Consider the following 24,029-nt stretch of genomic DNA (forward strand, 5'->3'; position numbering starts at 1 on the left):
CCTCTCTATTCTCTCTGTCTTTAAGTTAATATGACCAAAAAAGCCTGTGGCGTTGTTAAAGAGAAACCACAAAGGGTAAAGGTCTTTATCCTGAAAATGTTCCCAAGGCAGTAAACATACTGACTATTACAAATCCTTACATTAATGTTAACTCAATGTCTCCTTACAGAAAATGTCACCATAGCAATGATTATACATTTTTCTTTCTTAAATACAGCACATTTTTTTATCCATTTTTATTAGACATAGATAATGTATAGTGTACATCATACAAGTCCCTGTGAATGAGCTGTTACTAAAGAAATGATCATGTACTAGAATGAGGTGCATTAATATAAACCTGTGATTTGAATTAAGCCAAAACGAATGTCAGAGCTGCTTATATAGAAAATAGAAAATTTTACCTTTTACCAAAACAAACACTTTTTACCAATCAGACTTAAGAATTCAAAAGTGCTATGTTATAATAATTTTATGATCAAAAATGCATTTCCAATAATTGTCATTTATGGTGTAATTTCCATCAGTCATTTATTAACATTTACTGCATACCTTCAAGGAAGTAATTTTTTTTTATAACGTCCTATTTATTTTCATATACCAATCAAAATCTAACATTTGAACAAGAAAGACTAGGAATTCAACGTTTCTTTAAATTTTGCACGTGCAGCATTTCAGCAACAGAACTTACCAAAATCACACAATGATTCAGAGGAAAAAAGCACAAACCAAATTGTAGTCACGCAACACAGTTACCTGCAGAAAGTACATATATATATATATATATATATATATATATAATATATATATATATATAATAAAGAGAATAATAAAAAAAGTTAAAAGAAATAGTAATTTGCAGAACATAACTTTACTCAACTCCTGAACCACACACCCTGTGGAACTTTCTGGAAAGCTTTCTGTCTTAATGTGACTGAGTAAAAAGCTAACTATGTTTCAAAACATCAATTTGTGAGGCTTTCCCAAATCAAGAAAATGTAATTTCTTTATAACATCTGTATGATTTTCCGAGAACATTTTCTTTTAATAATGGTGGAGAATGATAATGTAAGAATGATTAAAAACATGCACAATGAACATACAAATTTTACAATATTTTTAAAATTAATTAAATGATTATTTTTGAGGCGAGCCCTGCAGGGATATGCAGCTCCGTACACAGCACAACTTGCTCTTTATGTTCTGTGAGCAGGGTTGCCAGGTTTCACATATAATGTGCACTTGTTGCAGATATACAGTATAATTCACACCAGAAATTTGCATGACTGTCAACATGTTTCCCCTGAAAAGAGAGAAAAAAAAAGAAAAATGGTAGAAAATATATAAAGCATATAATTATTAAAATTAGGTGGATTTAATAGATAATCCTTAAAATTATCTTTTAGAGAAATATCCAAAAATCCTTACTTGTGGTAATTTTCTATAGGTTTATTAACTTATACGTGACAATAATAAATATTACGAAGTCTATTTTGCAGTTTAGATATGAATTTTTACCTTATTTTACCTTATTTGTTTTTATTTAATTGTAAATACATAAACAAACTAAGTAAGAATATTTTAATAATACATGTATGATCCTAACACACTGTGTTAATTACTGTTTTTAAATTATAATAATGAACAATGATGTAATATTATTTATGTATTTTTTTTACATTTTTAAATTGTAGCCACTGACACCAAAATCTGATTGTGTTAATCCTATTGCCTTCTTGATTAAAGAAATAAATAGATTGATGATATCAGCTGATTCTGTGACCTTCCGAATGCTGTGGAATCCTGGCGTTTAATCTGTTCTAAATATTACATTATATTACCCTATATATAATTTTTTTATTGGTAAATGATTTTAACTAAACTGTACAAGAATTGCAAGTTTATAATTTACCAATTCTATTAGATAATAAGGTTTTCTTTTTATTGTTACATGTAATATTATTGATCATTTATCAAAACTTTTATCATGATATTTAAAACCCAGAATTATGGGAGAAAAAATGATTAAGTAGTAGTACCTTAATTCATAACTCATAAGGCTCTTCCCTATCACACGACATTTACCAACCAAGGAAGGCGAAGGATATCACATGCTTCCCCTGAGGCACATGAAGCCAGCCGACTGCATCTTTTCAAACTGCTCCTTCGAACACTTAGAGGAAAGCGCTATCCGCCAACTTCCATATGAGCTCACAGACGCCCCCCCGATTTTCAACTGATTCTCATCATAGTTTTACATGTAATGGCATGAGTTATTATTGAACTTTTCTTGAGCTGTAAAATAGAATGTTGTACGAGGTCTTTTTTATTATTGCAGCTGGTAATCATTAAAAATGTACCAGCTTCATCTCATCCAGTGTCAATACAAATGGGGGCTCAAGAGAGAGGCACAAAGATAATGCTTAATGTTCATGATGTTTACATTCAGTAACATGTTCATTCAGTGACATTTTTTGCTATCATTGTCATACACTCTATAATACTGGAGAACATACTGAACGTTAGCTGCAGGAAACAGCATTCTTTTGTAGAGGGCTCCCTGAATACACACAGATGCACAAAGTTTTGAAAAATTATGCAATTTTTCCTGGTTTAGTAACAAGTTATACACAAACAATGAAACAAAAAAATCTCAAAAGCAGATCTCCAATTTATCAGTGTATAAAAACATCTTTTTATATCAGTACTGCTAAACAACACATGATCATTACAGAAAAAAGTATGTGGATACAGAAGGTAGTATGTGTGTATGCATGTGTGTTTGTGTGTGTGTGTATGCATGTGTGTGTGCGCGTGTGTGTGTGTGTTTGTGTGAGTGTGCGTGCAAACAAGAAGAGATACAGAAAGTTTACCACAAATTCTCATGCATACAGACAAGATAAAACAGATAAGTGAGAAGATACACATAAGACCTTTTACCACATGGAACAAAATCACACGCTAGAAAACCTCCAGAACAAACTGCAACCCTGCGTGTAAAATCTTTCAAACACATTCATTAATCATTTCTGCAAACCATATTTCTTATTTTAATTAATTGATCATTCATCTTCGGTAATGGATTATTACTTTATGCTGGTCAGGGTTGCACTGGATTTGCTGATTCTAATAGAATAGAATAGAATAGACCCTGGCTGTTACACTAGTCCATCACAGGGCACCACATACACTCATCCACACCTATGAAGAAGTAAACAGAAAACCCTTGCAGACACATGGAGTCTGTAGCATCATTAATCCACTTATAATCCACTTAGTGTTTATAATCCACTTGCTAACATTGTGAAGAAACAGAAGTGCACAAATTCTGTCTTGTTGTGCTTTGTGCTTCATGGCCAGTCTTCTGTGACAGCATATCAAACCTAGCCTTACTGTGATACAAAATTGCCTTTTGGAGCATTTACCTCTGCCCATTCAAATTAATGATTATTTGCATAATATGTAAAATCTACTTTGCAAAATAGTCTAATATTTTACAATATTTATGTCTAATTACGGGGGGCATGGTGGCTTAGTGGTTTGCATGTTCTCCCCATGCTTCGGGGGTTTCCACCGGGTACTCTGGTTTCTTCCCCCAGTCCAAAAAGACATGCATTGTAGGCTGATTGGCATTTCCAAATTGTCTGTAATGTGTGAATGTGTGGGCGATGGGTTTGCACCCCATCCAGGGTGTCCCCCGCCTCATGCCCCGAGTTCCCTGGGATAGGCTTCAGGCTCCCCTGAGACCCTGTGTAGGATAAGCGGTATGGAAAATGGATGGATGTCCAATTACTCAGGAGAATGTGAATGTCAATGAGTATCAAAAACATTTTCATGTTTGTAAACAATATGACAGCTACATGTTAATCAATTCTAAGGAGGTGGAACTGGTTTACTCAAATAGCCATAATTCATGATCGATCATATGAATTACTGAAGAATGATCATGGAATTACTTCAAAGACATGACCACCTTCAGCCAATCAGCTTTCCCCAGTCATTTCACACAACTAGCATTGAAAGCGCTATTTGCGAAGACTGTTTGGATCCCACAGATCACCACTTGTGGCTATTTTTTTTTTAAAAGAAGGGACTACAGCTTTTCTGTTTGCATGTTTGGTATTTATTTTTATTTAATGTTACATTCTTGGGTTAAGCAAAAGTGTAATAAGGGACGAACAAACCAGAAGTCCTTAGATGTCAAAAAAGAACAAAGAAGTGGCATTTAATGTACATTAATACTTAGTAAGATTTGATATGATGTTTTATTACATGCTATGATAAAAATTATACCTACATTAATAAGGAAAAAATGAACATTTAATTTCATATATATATTAGAAATTAGAAACATTAGAAATTAAAAATGTTACATTAGAAATTAAATGTTACTTTTTTTATAACTTTTTTATATACAGTATATTTACATAGACTACAAATCTCTGTTGTGCACATCAAAAAATAGCTCTAATTCTAGTTCCAATAAAAAGCTTCTAATTTATTGTGTGCGATCTGTTTGTGTGTGTGCTGTTTCAACCATACGATTCTCCCTGCAGATGAGAACACACAGGAGCGGCTCTGAAATCAATCTCATGCTCGCTAGAGAGTCCAACATAAAAGACAGGCCAGTAAAAATATCGAAGAAAAATGGCAGGTATAAAATGATCAGAGTAACCATGGCAACACTTAGCACTAACACTCCTGGCTTCCTGTCTGTGGGCTGCTTGGTGTCAGGAGAGGCTTTGCAAGTCATTAAACATGTGAGTGCACATACAATTACAGGTAATACAATTAAAAATATATTTATTACATAAATAATGCCATTTGAGGTGAACTGGCACCCAATTCCTACCAGCCACAGAATGATGCAGAGGATAACAGAGCAGTGTGGGGAGAAAAAATGAGCAAGTGATGGATATTTTAGAATAAGAATGTTCTCTAATGCCAGCATCTGGTGAAGCTGATGCCCACAGAGCCTAGCTCCAAACAACAGGTGGAAAGCCACACAAGCTGCATCGTTATCTTTGAAAATGGTTGCTGCGAGGATTGGATCTACAATCAGCTCCAGTAGGTCACTGACGAGGAGGAAGATGGCGATGGTTGAGATTCGACCTCCACTTTTATGATGGCGGTACAGAACACTGACGGCCCAAAGCAGAGCTGGAAAACCCACACACACACCAGTGATGAGGAAGATGGACAGGCGGATGATTTTGGTGTTTGCATAGTCCGGTAGATAATCCCCTGGAAACCATGGCCTATAGTAAGGGCTGATGCAGTAGTATGTGAACATGGCTTATTCTCTTTTCTGCTTCTTTACATGGGCTGTAAAAAAAAAAGTATGGTATTTGTAAGAAATAAAACATTTTGGGAGTTAATTCCTGTTATAACTTACATGATAGAAGCTATAAACAATCATTCCCTCAGCATCCTCTCTGTTTTTTCTCTCTCTTGAAGATAATAAGACAGAAGATGCAAAAAATAATACATTTCTAAAAAATTTACAGCCAGAGCTGCTATTATAGAAAATTAATCATCACATTGAACCAAGTAGATTTAAGAATTAAACAACACTATGGTACAATAATTGTATAAATAAATTAATTAATATGTCTTTTAACCGTCTGTTATTTATAGTGTAACTGCCTGAGTGCATCTGAGTCATTTACTAACATTAATGACATTTAATGTAATACATTTAAAGAACTAATATATTTTTTCATAATGTCCTATTTATTTTCTTTTTTATATATACTATATACATCAGTCAAACGTATAACAGGTGTTAGCAGGCTGAAATATCTCTTTCTAAATTGTGGGTGATCCCAACTGTTATATAAAATGTTTGAGTAAGAAAGTCTGGAATTCAGTTTTTCTTTAAATCTTGCAAGTGACGCATTTCAGCTACAAAACTTACCAAAACCTCTGACGACTCGGAGTAAAATCATCGAATACAAACCAAATTGTAGTTACACAATATTATATTTGTATAATAATTTATATACAGAGAAAGAGAGCGTGAATAACAAGTTATGAACATGCAATATCTAAAATTTGATGAGAGAAAAAGTTAAAAAAAAAAAAGATAGATTTAGAATTGTATACAGTGCTGTGCAAAAGTCTTAGGCACCCTATTATATATGTATAATTAGGTTTTCGGTCTTTAACCTACGTATTTTTAATATACTAGAATAAGAACATCAATTTCAAAATAGTTGCTTGATTTTTTTTAATTGTAATTTAAAATAAGTTGTTTTGGATAAATTTCAAACAGCTTACCTCCACCTTAGATCATGTTCACATTTTATATTTAAAAAAAAAAATTAAAAAGAGAAAATTTGAGCCACAATTTGTTTGATCTAAATATTTGAAACGCAATCCAAAACATTATATTTTACATTATTTTTTTTCAAAACTGTCATTTTAAAAAATATGCTGGAATTAAAAGAAGCAACACCATTAACCAGGATTTTATACAAATAACTGTATACAAATATTCATTCATTCAAAATTTCTGTTATGTGAAGTAACTCACAGCTTTGTGCAGAACTCCGGTACCCTGGATTCTACTTGAATGACTTCTCAGTGGAATATTTAGTCAAATTTTTATCTGTGAGTGACCTGTAGAAGGGGAGGAGAAAACAGAAAGAGGAAGCGAGAGAGAGAAAGAGGGTATTATGTGTCATTTATACTGCAGTGCTGCTGAATTCTCTAACTCTCTAATGATTGGACAGAAATGTTGATTAGTTTCTATAACAGCAGATCTGACAATAGTGCTGGTCATAATTCTAATAACAGGTTCATACTGAGGCCTGTTGCACGAAGCGAGTTGAACAAACTCAGAGTTGCAGAGTAAGCTTTGAGTTGACAAAACCAAACAAATCCAACCCAGGTTCATTACGGTTAATAGGTTTCATGACACTGATTATCAACTTTCTCAATCAATCCTGGTTTTAACCCTGAATCAATGTTTACTCATCGTGCACATACAGTACACATAAAAGCCAGACATTTGCAGCAAACAGCCAGTAGCATTCAACATGGAAAAAGGCAGGTGTGCAGACTTTTCGGTTGAAGAGCAAGAAATTATTATGTGGAAATATGAGGAATTTAAACCTACAAACTGAGAATAAACAAATTGAAAACTTATAACCCAACATATTTCATGTAATTTCATCTAATATAAATGTAAATTGTCTTAATTAATTATGAATAAAATAAATATCAATTTGTGAAAATATATTAGGACAGGAATAATGAATTGGTCCTGACGAAGATTTAGTATTTAACTCATTCTTTATAATAATTAGATGCAACCCAATCTTCAAACGATCTTGGCAGCAGATTAAAATGAAATACAAAAACATCATTCAAAGTGGTGAGTAATTGCAATGTCCTTTTTATTGTACTTGTGTACATATTATAATAAAATGTAGCCGTTGTACCGAAGAGAAAACAGTGTGAATTAAAGAAAACAGGGGAAGGGCCACCTCCTCAGGAATACACAGTGGCAGAGGAGTTATTTATATCACTTTGCTCACAGCTGATTGGTTTGTGATCTCTTACCCAGAATAAAACCTGCTAAGGAGCAGGTTAGCCGTGTAATGTACGTTACCATGGCGATGAAAACCGCTAAAACCAATCCACGTTGTTGAGACTGAAAAAACAGACTTTGCTCTAATTAAATGCAAACTTACCCGGGTAGCCACTGAAAGCGGCTTTGTGCAACAGGCCTCTGATATCCTGTACAGCTGTAAGTTTGCCACTGACAACAAAATCTGATTGTGTTAATCCAACTGCCTTCTTGGTTAAAGAAATAAATGGATTGATGATATTGGCTGAATCTGTGGCTGACTGTGGCATCATGGTGTTTATTCTGAATATTACAGTTATAATTTTTAACTTGGTGGACACTTTTAGCTAAACTGAATAGCTGCATATAGACTTTGCACCAAGTTATATTCAATGAAATATAGAGTTTACACAAATGTAAGAAAAAAAAGTATAGTGCCATCACACTTTGTTATGTTCAATTAAAGATAATCGTTTCTTTGATGTTGTTGCTGTTGCTGTTATTGTTGTGGTTATTGATAGGTAGGAATTTTATTGGTCATGTTTATCCAAATGCTTACAGACATATTTAAAACTCTTATTTAAGGCAACCAGAATTATTATTATTATTATTATTATTATTATTATTTGTAGTAGTATTACCTTTAGGTCATACTACTACAAATAAGTCATTTATAAATTTTTGGTCATTATTTCTAAAAGTCCAGCTGTAAATTGTCCTAGTATGAGTGATTATCTTCAGCAAGTATATATATATATATATATATATATATATATATATATATATATATATATATATATATAAAAATATATATATGTATTTGTATTTTATTTATGACCTTGTAATGATTCTTGTGTGTGGGGAAACTTCCAGCTTCTAGACTTCCATATTCTAGACACTTTTCTTTTTTTCCTTGCCTAATCACATGCATAATCATTTAATACTCTTTTGAGAGTACCTGTCAAATGTTTGAACACACTGGACTGAATATTGTATTTTTCATGTTTTTCATTAAAATCTTCTTCCCTCATATACTTTATTGTTTATATGCATTAAAATAGCTGTATCTGTATAATAATTTGCTGCTATAGTAGTTTGCTACTCTAAAATGTGACTAATTACAAGCTATTAAATGCAACGACTGTACAGCAATATTTACATTTACACTAATAACTGAATTAATACTAATTAATAAATTTTTTTTAACTGTGAGATTACAGTATTTTGTAGTTTTACAGTTTTAGCATATAATATTTACCGTAGCTTCATGGCAACTTAATTTTGTAAAATCTACAAGAATTTTTAATAGCGTAGCACTTCAGTTTTAACTTCCAGAGGGAGAAGATTGCATTTTTGTTTAACTGGACATGTAATTATATAAAATGTAAAATGTTGCAAAAAATACAAAATGTTGTAAAACTTGATCTTAAGCTCCACCTTCTCAGTGTTTGAATGCATGTGTGTAAGACTGCCTGAAAAATTGTATATTGTATATTGTACATTTCACATTTTACTTTATTTATTGGATGGATTTAATGCACTGAATACTGAATTATTATTATTATTATTATTATTATTATTATTATTATAATAAAATTATTATAATATAATATTATTATAAAAAATAAAAATAGATAGACTAAGCAACACCTTGTCAATCATACAGTAAGGACAGATGACGGAACTGTACATTCTGTGTTTTTGGGTTTGAACAAAAGGGATGCAAACTTTTCTGTTTAGCATGTTTGGTATTCAGAGGAAACATGGCATTAAATTGGTAGGTCATTACCAGGACACACACATAGGTCCATAGTTTGCCCTCCAATAATATAAAAAAATGAAGCAGCATACATGTGATGTGCACTATCTCTATATTTAGGGGGCCAAGCACCTAAGGTGCGTAGGCACCCTATTGTTATTCTATTTTTTTGGGGGGGCCAAGTATCGAAGGTGCGTAGGCAGCCTATTTTTATTCTACTTTTTCTTATTAGGGGCCAAGCACCAAATTGCTATTGTTATTCTGTCTTTTCTTATTATTCTTTTTATTCTTCTTCTGGCTAGGGTGTCTATGACAGCCCATAGAACCATCTGGTAAAAAAGTTGTGAAGTTTGGCACAGTGATTGCAGAGTGTGTAAGGAACATTCTGACCAAATTTGGGCCAAGTGCTTCCAAAGCTCTAGCGCCACCATCGGGTTCTAAATTTTGAACCGAGTGTACAAAATTTAAAATCCAGGCATCCCTGATTTTTTTTCGCTACTTCTCCTACAAATTATGTCCAATCACCAAATTTGGCAAACGTCATCTTCTGAAGAAGCCTATTTCAAATTCCAAATTTACAGCTGGACTTCTACAAATGTAGATACCTACATTTCCTGCCTACCTTTTTTTTTTTTTTATAAGAGAAGCGAACCTGTGTGACCTAATAATAAACTTTGGGGTTTATCTCTATTTCCCGGGTGAAAATCCCCCAGGTGGTGTAGTCGAATTTTCTACAAGTAGATGAACTTGGGCTTGTGTGTTAAAACCTGCAGGATTCTCTATTGTGTAGTGCAGAGACGTGGGTATTGTTTGTGTTGGTTTTGTATCTTGGATATTCTGTATTCTCTTTTCTTTTGCAGAAATGCGCTGGGAACGCGAGGGAATGCCTGGGGGGGCACGTGGTCGAAGTCAATCCGTTCCTTCCGCTTATGGTATTCAGTATGGGGTACAGGGACATCAGCACACAGGGAGTAGTAGTATCTCAGCGACTTCTGAATTGAGCGAATTGCGAGAAATGCTGAAAAAGCAGCAACAACAATTGAATCAATTGACTCAAAGTGTGGCTCAAATTCAAGCCACGTTTGCAATCATCCCGGCCTAGTCAGATTATTTGCAGAAGGTGTCAGCAGCCTGGTCATTTCGCCAGGGATTGTGATGGGGAGCGGAGACTTTCTCGTTTTTCATCAGCGCATGCAGATTCAGCTTTAGCAAGGGGTGTGCAGTAACACTCCAGGCAACCGTCGGAAAACTAGTTCCCGCCAAGCTGCAGGGCCACGGCGTGGTTGGGGAAAAGACAGGCTCTGGTGTTCTAACTGATGCAGATTTTATGTCTCGTTTTATGTCATCGTGTCCGCAACTCGACGTGTGTATGGGTGGGGTCAATGTACCTTGCCTGGTGGACACTGGTTCTATGGTGTCCACCATTACAGAGAGTTGTTTCTTGACAAATATTGGGTCTTGGGGTCAGGAACAGCTTAGGTCGTGGCATTGGTTACAGCTCCGGGCTGCGAATGACCTCTCAATTCCTTATATTGGCTATTTAGAGCTTGATGTACAGCTTTGTGGGCGAGTGGTCTTAGGTTGCGGAGTGCTGGTGGTCAGAGATCCTCAGGGTTGTTTGTGTGCTCAGGTACCTGGCGCCCTGGGAATGAACGTCCTGAGCCGGGAGCTCTTTGGCCAGCATGACATGACTCTGTTTGATTTACCAGTTGTGTCGCAGGCCACTATTTCTGTTTTCCAGGCCTTACAACATTGCCATCATCTTGAATTCCAGCCAGTCTCGGATCAGGGTGGTCGAGTTAAAGTGTGGGCATATCACATCCCAGGGGGCACCATGAAATTGGTTGCCGTAACGTGCTCTGCACAGTACTCGAGTGGTACAGTATTGTTTGAGCCACTAGATTCTGGTCTTCCAGCAGGTTTGTTGGCATCTCCTGCTCTACAACCCCTGGCAAAAATTATGGAACCACCACACTTAGAGGATGTTCACCCAGCTTTTTTACTTTATAGCAAACAAACAAATCACAGATATGACACAAAAAAGGTTTTGTTCAATAGCTTAACATTCTGGTTTGTGAAATATACATAAAAAAAATTCAAGGACATTTTTTTTTGTTAATGGCATGTCTTTTTCCAAATCAAGTCGAGGAAAAAATTATGGAATCACTCAATGTTGAGGAAAAAATTATGGAATCAATTTTTAATTTCCATTTCTAAAACAAATACTGGGACAAGTCTAAAAATGCTAATAAGTCAGCAGTTAAAAGGGAGTGCTTACACACTTTAATGGGCTGTTGGACTTGGCTAATTGAAAGGAAACATGGCTCCAATGAGAGAGTTGTCAGTTGAAACAATGGAAAGGATTATAAAACAAGGAATTTCAACATGGAGTGTGGCCAAGGAGGTTGGTTGCTCCCAGTCAGCTGTGTCTAAAATTTGTTGCAAGTATAAACTTAATGGGAAGGTTATGAAAGGTAGATATACAGGCAGACTAAGGAAGATGTCAAAGCATCAGGATAGAAAACTCAAAGCACTATGAGAAAAATAGAAAATGCACAACAAAACAAATGAAAAACAAATGGGCGGAAACAAGAGTCAGTGTTTGTGACAGAACTGTAAGAAGCCGGCTGAATGAAATGAGATTTATATATAGAAAAGCCAAAAGAAAACCAGCACTAACAACAAAACAGAAGAAAACATGGTTACAGTGGGCTAAGGAGAAGCAATCATGGAGTGTGGATGATTGGATGAAAGTGAAATTCAGTGATGAATCATAAATCTGCATTGGCCAAGGAGATGATGCTGGAACTTTTGTCTGGTGCCGTTCTAACAAAACATATAAAGATGACTGCCTGAATTAATCAAATTTCCCAACTGATTTATGATATTGGGTTGCATGTCAGGTAAAGGACCAGGGGAGATGGCAGTCATTACCTCAGCAGTCAATGCAAAGTTGTACAGTAAGATTTTGGACATTTTCTCATTCCATCCATAGAAAATAGGTTTGGTGATGATGAAATAATTTTTCAGGATGACAATGCATCTTGCCCCAGAGCAAACAGTTTTAAAGCTTTTTTTCAGGAAAGGCATATCAACTCAATGACATGGCCAGCAAACAGTCCGGATCTCAATCCAATTGAAAATTTATGGTGGAAAGTAAAAGAACTGGTCCATGTTAAGGCTCCACCCTGCAAAGCTGATCTGTCAACTGCTCAGTGTTCAGGTGGTTTCAGCTAGGGTGAGTACACAAGCTATGCAGGCTTCCCCGTCTGTACAAGAACAGATCAGGGCTATTGATTTGTCTGTGTTGTCATTGGAAGAACAAGGTAAGGTGAGGGAGCTACTGGATAAGTATCCGTCTGTGTTTTCTATACACGATGGGGATTTGGGATGAACTAGTCTCATTTCCCATGACATCCCCTTGCTAGATGAGGTCCCTGTGCGGCAGTGGTATAGGCGCATTCCTCCTTCTGAGTATGAGGTAGTGAAGGCACACATTAACCAACTGCTTGAGGCCCCGATAATTAGAGAGAGCTGCAGCCCTTATGCTTCGCCCATCGTCCTGGTCAAAAAGAAGGACGGTAGCCTACGCATGTGTGTAGACTACCGTCATTTAAATTCTAAAACCAGGAAGGATGCCTTCCTTCTACCCCGTATTGAAGAGACACTGGACTCGCTGGCAGGGCCACGTTGGTTTTCTACCATGGACCTTGCCAGCGGGTACAATCAGGTCCCTGTTAGTGAGGCAGATAGACCCAAGACTGCTTTTTGTACTTTGTTCGGGCTCTTTGAATGGAACAGGATGCCGTTTGGGCTTTGCAATGCCCCCAGCACCTTCCAACGATTAATGGAACGGTTGTTTGGGGACCAACAGTGCCAGTCTCTTCTCTTGTACCTGGATGACATTGTTGTGTTTTCCTCTTCAGTTGACCAACACCTAGCTCGGATGGAGGTAGTTTTGAGCCGGTTACTCAGGGAAGGTTTGAAGGCCAAGTTGTCCAAGTGTGCCTTCTTTAAATGTGAAGTGCAGTTCTTGGGTCATGTGATCTCATCAGAAGGGGTCTCCACCGACCCAGGTAAGATTGAGGCAGCTTCACAGTGGCCTCGGCCAACCAGTGTTGTGGGGTTGCGGTCATTTTTGGGGTTTGCTAGCTACTACAGATGTTTTGTGGAGGGGTTTGCGAGGCTAGCTGCTCCCCTTCACAGGCTGGTGCCGGAGCTAGCAACCCCGAAGCGGTCAAAGAATGGGAGTTTGCTGAAGCCTGGTCTACTGAGTGTCAGAGTAGCTTTGAGGAGTTAAAGGGTAGACTTACCACAGCCCCCGTGCTCGCCTATGCCAACTTTTCACTTCCTTTTATCTTGGAGGTGGATGCCAGCCATGAGGGGCTAGGGGCAGTTCTTTCACAAGAGCAACAAGGTAAGGTGCGTCCCATAGCTTATGGTAGCCAAGGTCTTAGGCTCACTGAGCACAATACTACATCTAACTACAGTTCTATGAAGCTAGAGTTTCTTGCGCTCAAGTGGGCCATGACTGAGAAGTTCTGGGAATACCTACTGGAGTATAAGTGTGTAGTCTACACCGATAATAACCCTCTTAGCTACCTGACCTCAGCTAAGTTAGGTGCCATGGAACAGCGCTGGGCTGCCCAGTTGGCAGCCTTTGACTTTGAGCTTAAATATAGATCAGGTAAGAGCAACCGCAATGCTGATGCCTTGTCATGCCAAAATCTCCCTGTGGTGGAAGAAGTTCAGGATTTGTGCCCGGGTGCAGCTGTTCCAGTTGCGTTGCGTCAAGCCACCCAAGGTGGATTGGTGACTCAGGTAAACCAAATTGTATCATTTCCTTGTTATTCCATTAGTGATACGTGTGCTCAGCAGCAGGCCGATTCAGTTATTGGGGAGTGCTATTGCCGGCGGCCATGAAGTCGTAGGTGTTGACGCAATTGCACCAACAGCATGGGCACCAGGGGGTGGAGCGCACCACTCAGCTGGTGTGGCAGCGATGTTATTGGCCAGGGATTTCCTCGGATATTGCCCGCTGGTGCCATGAGTGTGACAGGTGCCAGTGTGCCAAGGGTGTTCCGTCCGCCCCTGTTAGCTTCATGGGACATCTGTTGGCTGAATGGCCAAATGAGATTCTGGCCTTGGATTTCACTGTGTTGGAGCCCTCAAGTTCTGGTCTTGAGACTGTGTTGGTCATGACCGATATTTTCACCAAATACACCTTGGCTGTACCTACCAGATACCAACAAGCTGAGACGGTGGCCCAGGTTCGTGTGGTTGAATGGTTCTGTAAATTTGGGGTGTCTGGTTGTATCCATTCGGACCAAGGCCGTAATTTTGAGTCAGCCCTCATCCAGCAGTTGTGTTGCTTGTACGGAGTTGAGAAGTCGCGCACTACTCCATACCACCCTGCTGGAAACGGCCAGTGCGAACATTTCAACCAAACATTGCACAATCTTTTGCGCACCTTGCCTGTGTCAAAGAAGGGGGATTGGCCATCTTGTCTTCCCCAGGTACTTTTTGCCTATAATACTACTCCTCACCAAGCTACAGGGGAATGCCCTTATTTTTTGATGTTTGGGCAGGAGCCTAGACTTCCAGTCGACTTCCTGCTTGGTAAAGTTGAGGAGCCACTGGCAGGTAGTATTCATCGGTGGGTCCTGGAGCATCAGGATCGGTTGCAGGTGGCTTTTGAGGGTGCTCGTGAGCGGTTGGGGGTCGCGGCCGATCGCCGAAAGGCCAGGCATGATCTGCTTAAAAAAATTAAAGGAACACTTTGAAAACACATCAGATCTCAATGGGGAAAAATATCATGCTGGATATCTATACTGATATGGACTGGGTAATGTGTTAGGAACGAAAGGATGCCACATCGTTTGATGGAAATGAAAATTATCAACCTAGAGAGGGCTGAATTCAAAGACACCCCAAAAATCAATGTGAAAAAATGATGCAGCAGGCTAGTCCATTTTGAAATTTCATTGCAGCAACTCAAAATGGTACTCAGTAGTTTGTATGGCCCCCACATGGTTGTATGCATGCCTCACAACGTCGGGGGGATGCTCCTAATGAGACGACAGATGGTGTCCTGGGGTATTTCCTCCCAGATCTGGACCAGGGCATCACTAAGCTCCTGGACAGTCTGAGGTGCAACCTGGTGGCGTCGGATGGACCGAAACATAATGTCCCAGAGGTGTTCTATTGGATTTATATCAGGTGAGCATGGGGGCCATTCAATGGTATCAATTCTTTCATCCTCCAGGAAGTGCCTGCATACTCGGGCATTGTCGTGCACCAGGAGGAACCCAGGAACCACTGCACCATATGCCTACTCAGTCCATCACTGACCCACCACCAAACTGGTCATGCTGAACGATATTACAGGCAGCATAACGTTCTCCACGACTTCTCCAGACCTTTTCACGTCTGTCACATGTGCTCAGGGTGAACCTGCTCTCATATGTGAAAAGGACAGGGCGCCAGTGGTGGACCTGAGAATTCTGGTGTTCAATCGAGCTCCATGGTGCCCGGCAGTGAGCACAGGGCCCCCTAGAGGACGTCGGGCCCTCAGGCCAAACTCATGAAGTCTGTTTCTGATTGTTTGGTCAGAGCCATTCACATCAGTGGCCTGCTGGAGGTCGTTTTGTAGGGCTCTGGCAGTGCTCATCCTGTTCCTCCTTGCACAAAGGAGCAGATACCGGTCCTGCTGATGGGTTAAGGACCTTCTACAGCCCTGTCCAGCTCTCCTAGAGTAACTGCCTGTCTCCTGGAATCTCCTCCATGCTCCTGAGACTGTGCTGGGAGACAAAGCAAACCTTCTGGCAATGGCACGTATTGATGTGCCATCCTGGAGGAGTTGGACTGCCTGTGCAACCTCTGTAGGGTCCAGGTATCGCCTCATGCTACCAGTAGTGACACTGACCCTAGCCAAATGCAAAACTAGTGAAAAACAGTCAGAAAAGATGAGTAGGGAAAAAAATGTCAGTGGCCTCCACCTGTAAAACCATTCCTGTTTTGGGTGTCGTCTCATTGTTGTCCATCTAGTGCACCTGTTGTTAATTTCATTAACACCAAAGGAGCTCAAACCGATTTACAACCCCCTCTGCTACTTAACTGACCAGATCAATATCCCAGGAGTTTAACTGACTTGATGCTATACTCTGATTAAAAGGTGTTCCTTTAATTTTTTTGAGCAGTGTATGTATGTATGTATGTATGTATGTATATATATATATATATATATATATATATATATATATATATACAAGGCAGTTGCATGTGAGTGTTTATATATATATATATATATATATATATACACACACACACGCACACACACACATATATATATGTATGTGTGTGTGTGTGTGTGTATATATATATATATATATATATATATATATATATATATATATATATATATATATACACACACAAGGCAGTTGCGTGTGAGTTTTTAACATCACTCGCAGCATTTTAGCCACAGACAAACCAACTTCAGGCAAGCTCTCTTACCACACTGAGCAAAAACACATGCATGCAAACCCAAGTACAAACTGAAACCCTGTCTGTGTTATCAGAAAAAATCTTCCATACACATTCATTAACTTCCATTTCTGCAAAACTTTAAATCATTCAAAATTCAAATCATATTGTATATATCACATTTCTTATCTATTAATTGAGTGCTGTTAACTGAATTTAAAAACTTGAATACTTTTCCCCATCCACAGGTTTGAACTAATCTGAACTTAATCTGCCCTTAGGTCATAGGTCAAATCAGAATTCTTATAATGTTTAAAACTGTTGTGCTTATGCATTGTAAAATTCATAGGAGCCAGTGGAATTTATATTATATTATATTATATTATATTATATTATATTGTATTGTATTGTATTGTATTGTATTGTATTGTATTATATCATATTATTCCTTACCATCTTCAGTGGCTACTTTATTACAGTGCATCTGTAATACACATGCCCCATTGCTAGCAAGACATAGCCTAGTCTTACTGAAAAAGTTTCTGAGGCTTCATACGACTAACAATTAAGAATGAGCAATTAAGAACTGTCTATCATTTATTGTGTAATTCCCTGAGGGCATCAGTCATTTACTAACATTTATTAAACACCTACATACCTTTAAAATTCTAATATATTTTTATAATGTCATATTAATTTTCACTTATTTCCTATTTATCTATTATGAATAATGACTTAGTATAATGTATCACAAGTGTAGGCAGACTGAAACGTCTTAATTGTGGTTGATTTCTTCAGAGCAGTTATGCAAAAGACTTCAGCAACAAAGCCTGGAAAATAATTTTTTTACCTTAAATTTTGCAAGTGTAGCATTTCAGCTCCAGTACTTGCCAAGACTACTGACCACTTAAAGGAAAATAACTGAACACAAACCAAAGGCTAGTCACACAACACAGAATTACTGTCTGACCTACTTTTGGGTGAGAATTCGGGTGAAAATAGGAAAATCAATTTCAAAGTATTTATTTACACTGTAAGGCCATAAGTTTGGGGACACCTGACCATCACCCTCATATGTTCTTTTTTAACATCCCATTCCAGAATTGAAATTTTGTTGCTCACACACACAACCATACACAGTATGATGTGCAGTGAAATGCTTTTTACGACTGTCTGTGACATAAAAATAGAATTTACATAAACCAGAATTGACTTGTATACAAGTATAAAAGCAAAAATATAAAAATATAAGGGACATAAAAGATAGATGGTGGCAACAGTATGGACTGTATTTGGAGTAAAGTACCGATATGTGCAGATGTATGTGCAATACAATGCTGTGCAATATCAGCCTGAGGTAGTTGCAGTGAAATTGCTAACATATACAGTACTGTGCAAAAGTCTTAGGCACATGCAAAGAAATGTTAATGTTAATAATAATAATAATAATAATAATAATAATAATCCTTCTGGTTGCCTTAAATAAGAGTTTTAAACATGTCTGTAAGCATTTTGATAAACATGATCAGTACCTATAAAACTCCTACCTATCCATAAAAACAACATCAAAGAAAACACTATCTTTAATTGAACATACTTTTTTTTTTAAAAAATGTGTGTAAACTCTATATTTCATTGAATATAACTTGGTGCAAAGTCTATATGCAGCTATTCAGTTTAGATAAAAGTGTCCACCAAGTTAAAAATTATAACTGTAATATTCAGAATAAACACCATGATGCCACAGTCAGCCACAGAATCAGCAGATATATCAATCCAGTTGTCAGTGGCAAACTTACAGCTGTACTGGATATCAGAGGCCTGTTGCACAAAGCCGGTTTCATTGGCTACACAGGTAAGTTTGCATTTAATTAGAGCAAAGTCTGTTTTTTCAGTCTCAACAACGTGGATTGGTTTTAGCTGTTTTCATCGCCATGGTAATGTACATTACACGGCTAACCTGCTCCTTAGCAGGTTTTATTCTGGGTAAGAGATCACAAACCCAAATTGGATCAATCAGTTGTGAGCAAAGTGAAATAAATAACTCCTCTGCCACTGTGTATTCCTGAGGAGGTGGCCCTTCCCCTGTTTTCTTTAATTCACACTGTTTTCTTTTTGGTACAACGGATACCTTTTATTATAATATGCACACAAGTACAATAAAAAGGACACTGCAATTACTCACCACTTTAAATGATGTTTTTATATTTTATTTTAATCTGCTGCAAGGATAATTTCGAGATTGGGCTGCATCTAATTATTATAAAGAATGAGTTAAATACTAAATCTTCGTCAGGACCAATTCATTATTCCTGTCCTAATATATTTTGACAAATTGATATTTATTTTATTCATAATTAATTAAGACAATTTACATTTATATTAGATGAAATTACATGAAATATGTTGGGTTATAAGTTTTCAATTTGTTTATTCTCAGTTTGAGCCTATAAAAGTAAACTTACACATTTACACAAACAATATTGTTCCTCCAGTAATTTTCCCGAGCTTTTTGCAGTTAGTGTAGGTTTAAATTCCTCATATTTCCACATAATAATTTCTTGCTCTTCAACCAAAAAAAGTCTGCACACCTGCCTTTTTCCATGTTGAACGCTACTGGCTGTTTGCTGCAAATGTCTGGCTTTTATGTGTACTGTATGCGCACAATGAGTAAACATTGATTCAGGGTTAAAACCAGGATTGATTGAGAAAGTTGATAATCAGTGTCATGAAACCTGTTAACCGTAATGAACCTGGGTTGGATTTGTTTGGTTTTGTCAACTCAAAGCTTACTCTGCAACTCTGAGTTTGTTCAACTCGCTTCGTGCAACAGGCCTCAGTATGAACCTGTTATTAGAATTATGACCATCACTATTGTCAGAGCTGCTGTTATAGAAACTAATCAACATTTCTGTCCAATCATTAGAGAGTTAGAGAATTCAGCAGCACTGCAGTATAAATGACACATAATACCCTCTTTCTCGCTTCCTCTTTCTGTTTTCTCCTCCCCTTCTACAGGTCACTCACAGATAAAAATTTGACTAAATATTCCACTGAGAATTCATTCAAGTAGAATCCAGGGTACCGGAGTTCTGCACAAAGCTGTGAGTTACTTCACATAAGAGCAATTTTGAATGAATGAATATTTGTATACAGCTATTTGTATAAAATCCTGGTTAATTCTTTTCAGAAATATGTTGCAAACAGTAATGAGAAAAATGCATTTTGTTGCTTCTTTTATTTCCAGCATATTTTTTAAAATGACAGTTATGAAAAAAAATTAATGTAAAATATAATGTCTTGGATTGCGTTCCAAATATTTAGAGCAAACAAATTGTTGGCTCAAGTTTTCTCTTTTTTTATTTTTTTTAAATATGAAAATGTAAAGTGAAACAGAAATTCAATAATGGTATACAATATTTTACTGTAACATATTTTTTTTGTTGGAGAAGTAATTTTTGGTCCAAAATATTTTTGTACTGACTCAATAACAAAACAAACAAACAAAACAAAAAAAGAAAAAAACAAACAAAAAAAACTATCTATGTATATATATACAATTCTGAATTCATCTTTTTTTCTTTTTCTCTCATCAAATTTTAGATATTGCATGTTCATACCTTTTTATTCACTCTCTCTTTCTCTGTATATAAATTATTATTCATTTTCATGCAGGTAACCATATTGTGTAACAACAATTTGGTTTGTATTCAATGATTTTACTCAGAGTCGTCAGTGGTTTCAGTAAGTTTTGTAGCTGAAATGCGTCACTTGCAAGATTTAAAGAAAAACTGAATTCCAGTGTTTCTTAATCAAACATTTTAAGCGTTGTTTAATTTTTAAATCTGCTTGGTAAAATATGTTGATTAATTTTCTATAATAGCAGCTCTGACAAATTTCTGGCTGTAAATTTTTTATAAATTTATTATTTTTTGCATCTTCTGCTTTATTATCTTCAAGAGAGAGAAAAAACAGAGAGGCTGCTGAGGGAATGATTGTTTATAGCTTCTATCATGTAAGTTATAACAGGAATTAACTCCCAAAATGTTTTATTTCTTACAAATACCATACTTTTTTACAGCCCATGTAAAGAAGCAGAAGAGAGAATAAGCCATGTTCACATACTACTGCATCAGCCCTTACTCTAGGCCATGGTTTCTATGGGATTATCCACGGGACTATGCAAACACCAAAATCATCCGCCTGTCCATCTTCCTCATCATTGGTGTGTGTGTGGGTTTTCCAGCTCTGCTTTGGACTGTCAGTGTTCTGTACCGCCATCATAAGAGTGGAGGTCGAATCTCAACCATCGCCATCTTCCTCCTCCTCAGTGACCTGCTGGAGCTGATTCTGAGTCCAGTCCTTTTAATACTATTCTATTCTGCACCTCCAGTCCTCTCAGCATCCATTTTCAAAGGTGACTATGCAGCTTGTGTGGCTTTCAACCTGTTGATTGGAGCTAGGCTCTGTGGGCATCAGCTTCACAAGCTTCTGGCATTAGAGAGCATTCTTACTCAGAAATATCCATCACTTTCTCTTTTTTTCTCCCCACCCTGCTCTGTTATCCTCTGTGTCATTGTGTGGTTGGTAGCAATTGGGTGCCAGTTCATCCCAAGCCGAACAATTGATGAAAAAAATATATGTTTTTGTGTGTTGCCTGTAGTTATATGTCCACTCACATGTGTATTGACTTGCAAAGCCTCTCCTGACACCAACCAGCCCACAGACAGGAAGCCAGGAGTGTTAGTGCTAAGTGTTGCCATGTTTACTCTGATCATTTTATACCTGCCATTTTTCTTTAATATTATCACTGGCCTGTCTTTTATGTTGGACTCTCTAGCGAGCATGAGATTGATTTCAGAGCCTCTCCTGTGTGTTCTCATCTGCAGGGAGAATCGTATGGTTGAAACAGCACACACACAAACAGATCACACACAATAAATTAGAAGCTTTTTATTGGAACTAGAATTAGAGCTATTTTTTGATGTGCACATCAGAGATTTGTAGTCTATGTAAATATACTGTATATAAAAAGGTTATAAAAAAGTAACATTTAATTTCTAATGTAACATTTTTAATTTCTAATATTTCTATTTGTTATACACACACACACACACACACACATATACACACCATTACAAATTAAATGTAAATTTTGTCCTTTTTAATGTAGGTATATTTTTTATCATAGCATGTAGTAAAACATCATATCAAATCTTACTAAGTATTAATGTACATTATATGCCACTTCTGTTGTTCTTTTTTGACATCTAAGAACTTCTGGTTTTTTGGTCCCTTATTACACTTTTGCTTAACCCAAGAATGTAACATTAAATAAAAATAAATACCAAACATGCAAACAGAAAAGCTGTAGTCCCTTCTTTTGAACAAAAAAATAGCCACAAGTGGTGATCTGTGGGGTCCAAACAGTCTTTGCAAATAGCGCTTTCAATGCTAGTTGTGTGAAATGACTGCGGAAAGCTGATAGACTGAAGGTGGCCATGTCTTTGAAGTAATTCCATGATCATTCTTCAGTAATTCATATGATCAATCATGAATTATGGCTATTTCAGTAAACCAGTTCCACCTCCTTAGAATTGATTAACATGTAGCTGTCATATTGTTTACAAATATGAAAATATGAAAACGAAGCATAGGGAGAACATGTAAACTCTGTTCACACAGGGTGGAGGTGCCACCCCAGAGGTGCGAGGCAAACTTGCTAACCACAAAGCCACCATATCCCCTGTAATTAGACATAAATATTGTAATATATTAGACTATTTTGCAAAGTAGATTTCACATATTATGCAAATAATCATTAATTTGAGTGGGCAGAGGTAAATGCTCCAAAAGGCAATTTTGTATCACAGTAATGCTAGGTTTGATATGCTGTCACAGAAGACTGGCCATGAAGCACAAAGCACAACAAGACAGAATTTGTGCACTTCTGTTTCTTCACAATGTTAGCAAGTGGATTATAAACACTAAGTGGAGTATAAGTGGATTACTGATGCTACAGACTCCACGTGTCTGCAATGTTTACTTCTTCATAGGTGTGGATGAGTGTATGTGGTGCCCTGTGATGGACTAGTGTCACAGCCAGGGTCTATTCTATTCTATTCTATTCTATTCTATTCTATTAGAATCAGCGAATCCAGTGCAACCCTGACCAGCATAAAGTGATAATCCATTACAGAAGATGAATGATTAATTAATTAAAATAAGAAATATGGTTTGCAGAAATGTTTAATGAATGTGTTTGAAAGATTTTACACGCAGGGTTGCAGTTTGTTCTGGGGGTTTTCTAGCATGTGATTTTGTTTCATGTGGTAAAAGATCTTATATATCTTCTCACTTATCTGTTTTATCTTGTCTGTATGCATGCTGACAATGAAGACTCCTTTCATAAATGTTTGACAAATTGCTGTGGTATAAATGGAAAAAATACATCTTCTGGCAATTTTATTGAAAGTAATCAACTTCCCTTCACATCAGTCTGCTTCACTGCTCCAGTTTTGATTATTTAGCTATAACAGCATGTTACAAAATGTTGTATTCCTTACACATACCATGCTTTATTACAGCACATGTAAAGAAGCAGAAGAGAGAACAAGCCATGTTCATACCCTCCTGCTCCAGCCCTTACATTGATTCATCGTATATTTTACCTAAGTATGCAAACATCCTCCTGTCCATCTTGGTGCCAGATACCACAGCACACCTTCAGAGGTCTTGCTGAGTCCATGCCTCGATGGGTCAGAGCTGTTTTGGTGGCACAAGGGAGACTTACAAAATATTAGGCAGGTGGTTTTAATGTTATGGCTGATCGGTGTGTGTGTGTGTGTGTGTGTGTGTGTGTATGAATATATATATATATACACAGATTATTCAGTTACTGGTTCAAATGAAACAACAGCACACCCTATTGGAACGACAGTATTTAAATAAAACTGTCTTTCTTTAGCAAGCACTCACATACAGTATAATAATAATAATAATAATAATAATAATAATAATAATAATTATTATTATTATTATTATTATTATTATTATTATTATTATATAATATTAAATATTATTATATACTGCTTAGCACATCATTTTGCTCTGCTCTGTAATGTATACAGTCATTCATGCCACACTAAATAATTTGCACTATTCATATTATATGCAATCTCAAAGCTGTGCTTTTCCCCACATATGTGCAAC

At 36.9% G+C, this 24,029-nt stretch overlaps 1 long non-coding RNA gene across 1 annotated transcript; it reads left to right on the forward strand.

Moving 5' to 3' along the window:
• The first annotated feature begins 19,881 nt into the window (after positions 1-19,881).
• Positions 19,882-23,620, forward strand: LOC128317639 (uncharacterized). The gene is made up of 2 exons (XR_008301165.1): positions 19,882-19,921; positions 20,899-23,620. It is a non-coding gene; the product is annotated as an uncharacterized LOC128317639 (long non-coding RNA).
• Positions 23,621-24,029: the final 409 nt, after the last annotated feature.

Source organism: Pangasianodon hypophthalmus, chromosome 28 (genome assembly GCF_027358585.1).
Source record: "Pangasianodon hypophthalmus isolate fPanHyp1 chromosome 28, fPanHyp1.pri, whole genome shotgun sequence".
NCBI classification, from domain to species: Eukaryota; Metazoa; Chordata; class Actinopteri; order Siluriformes; family Pangasiidae; genus Pangasianodon; species Pangasianodon hypophthalmus.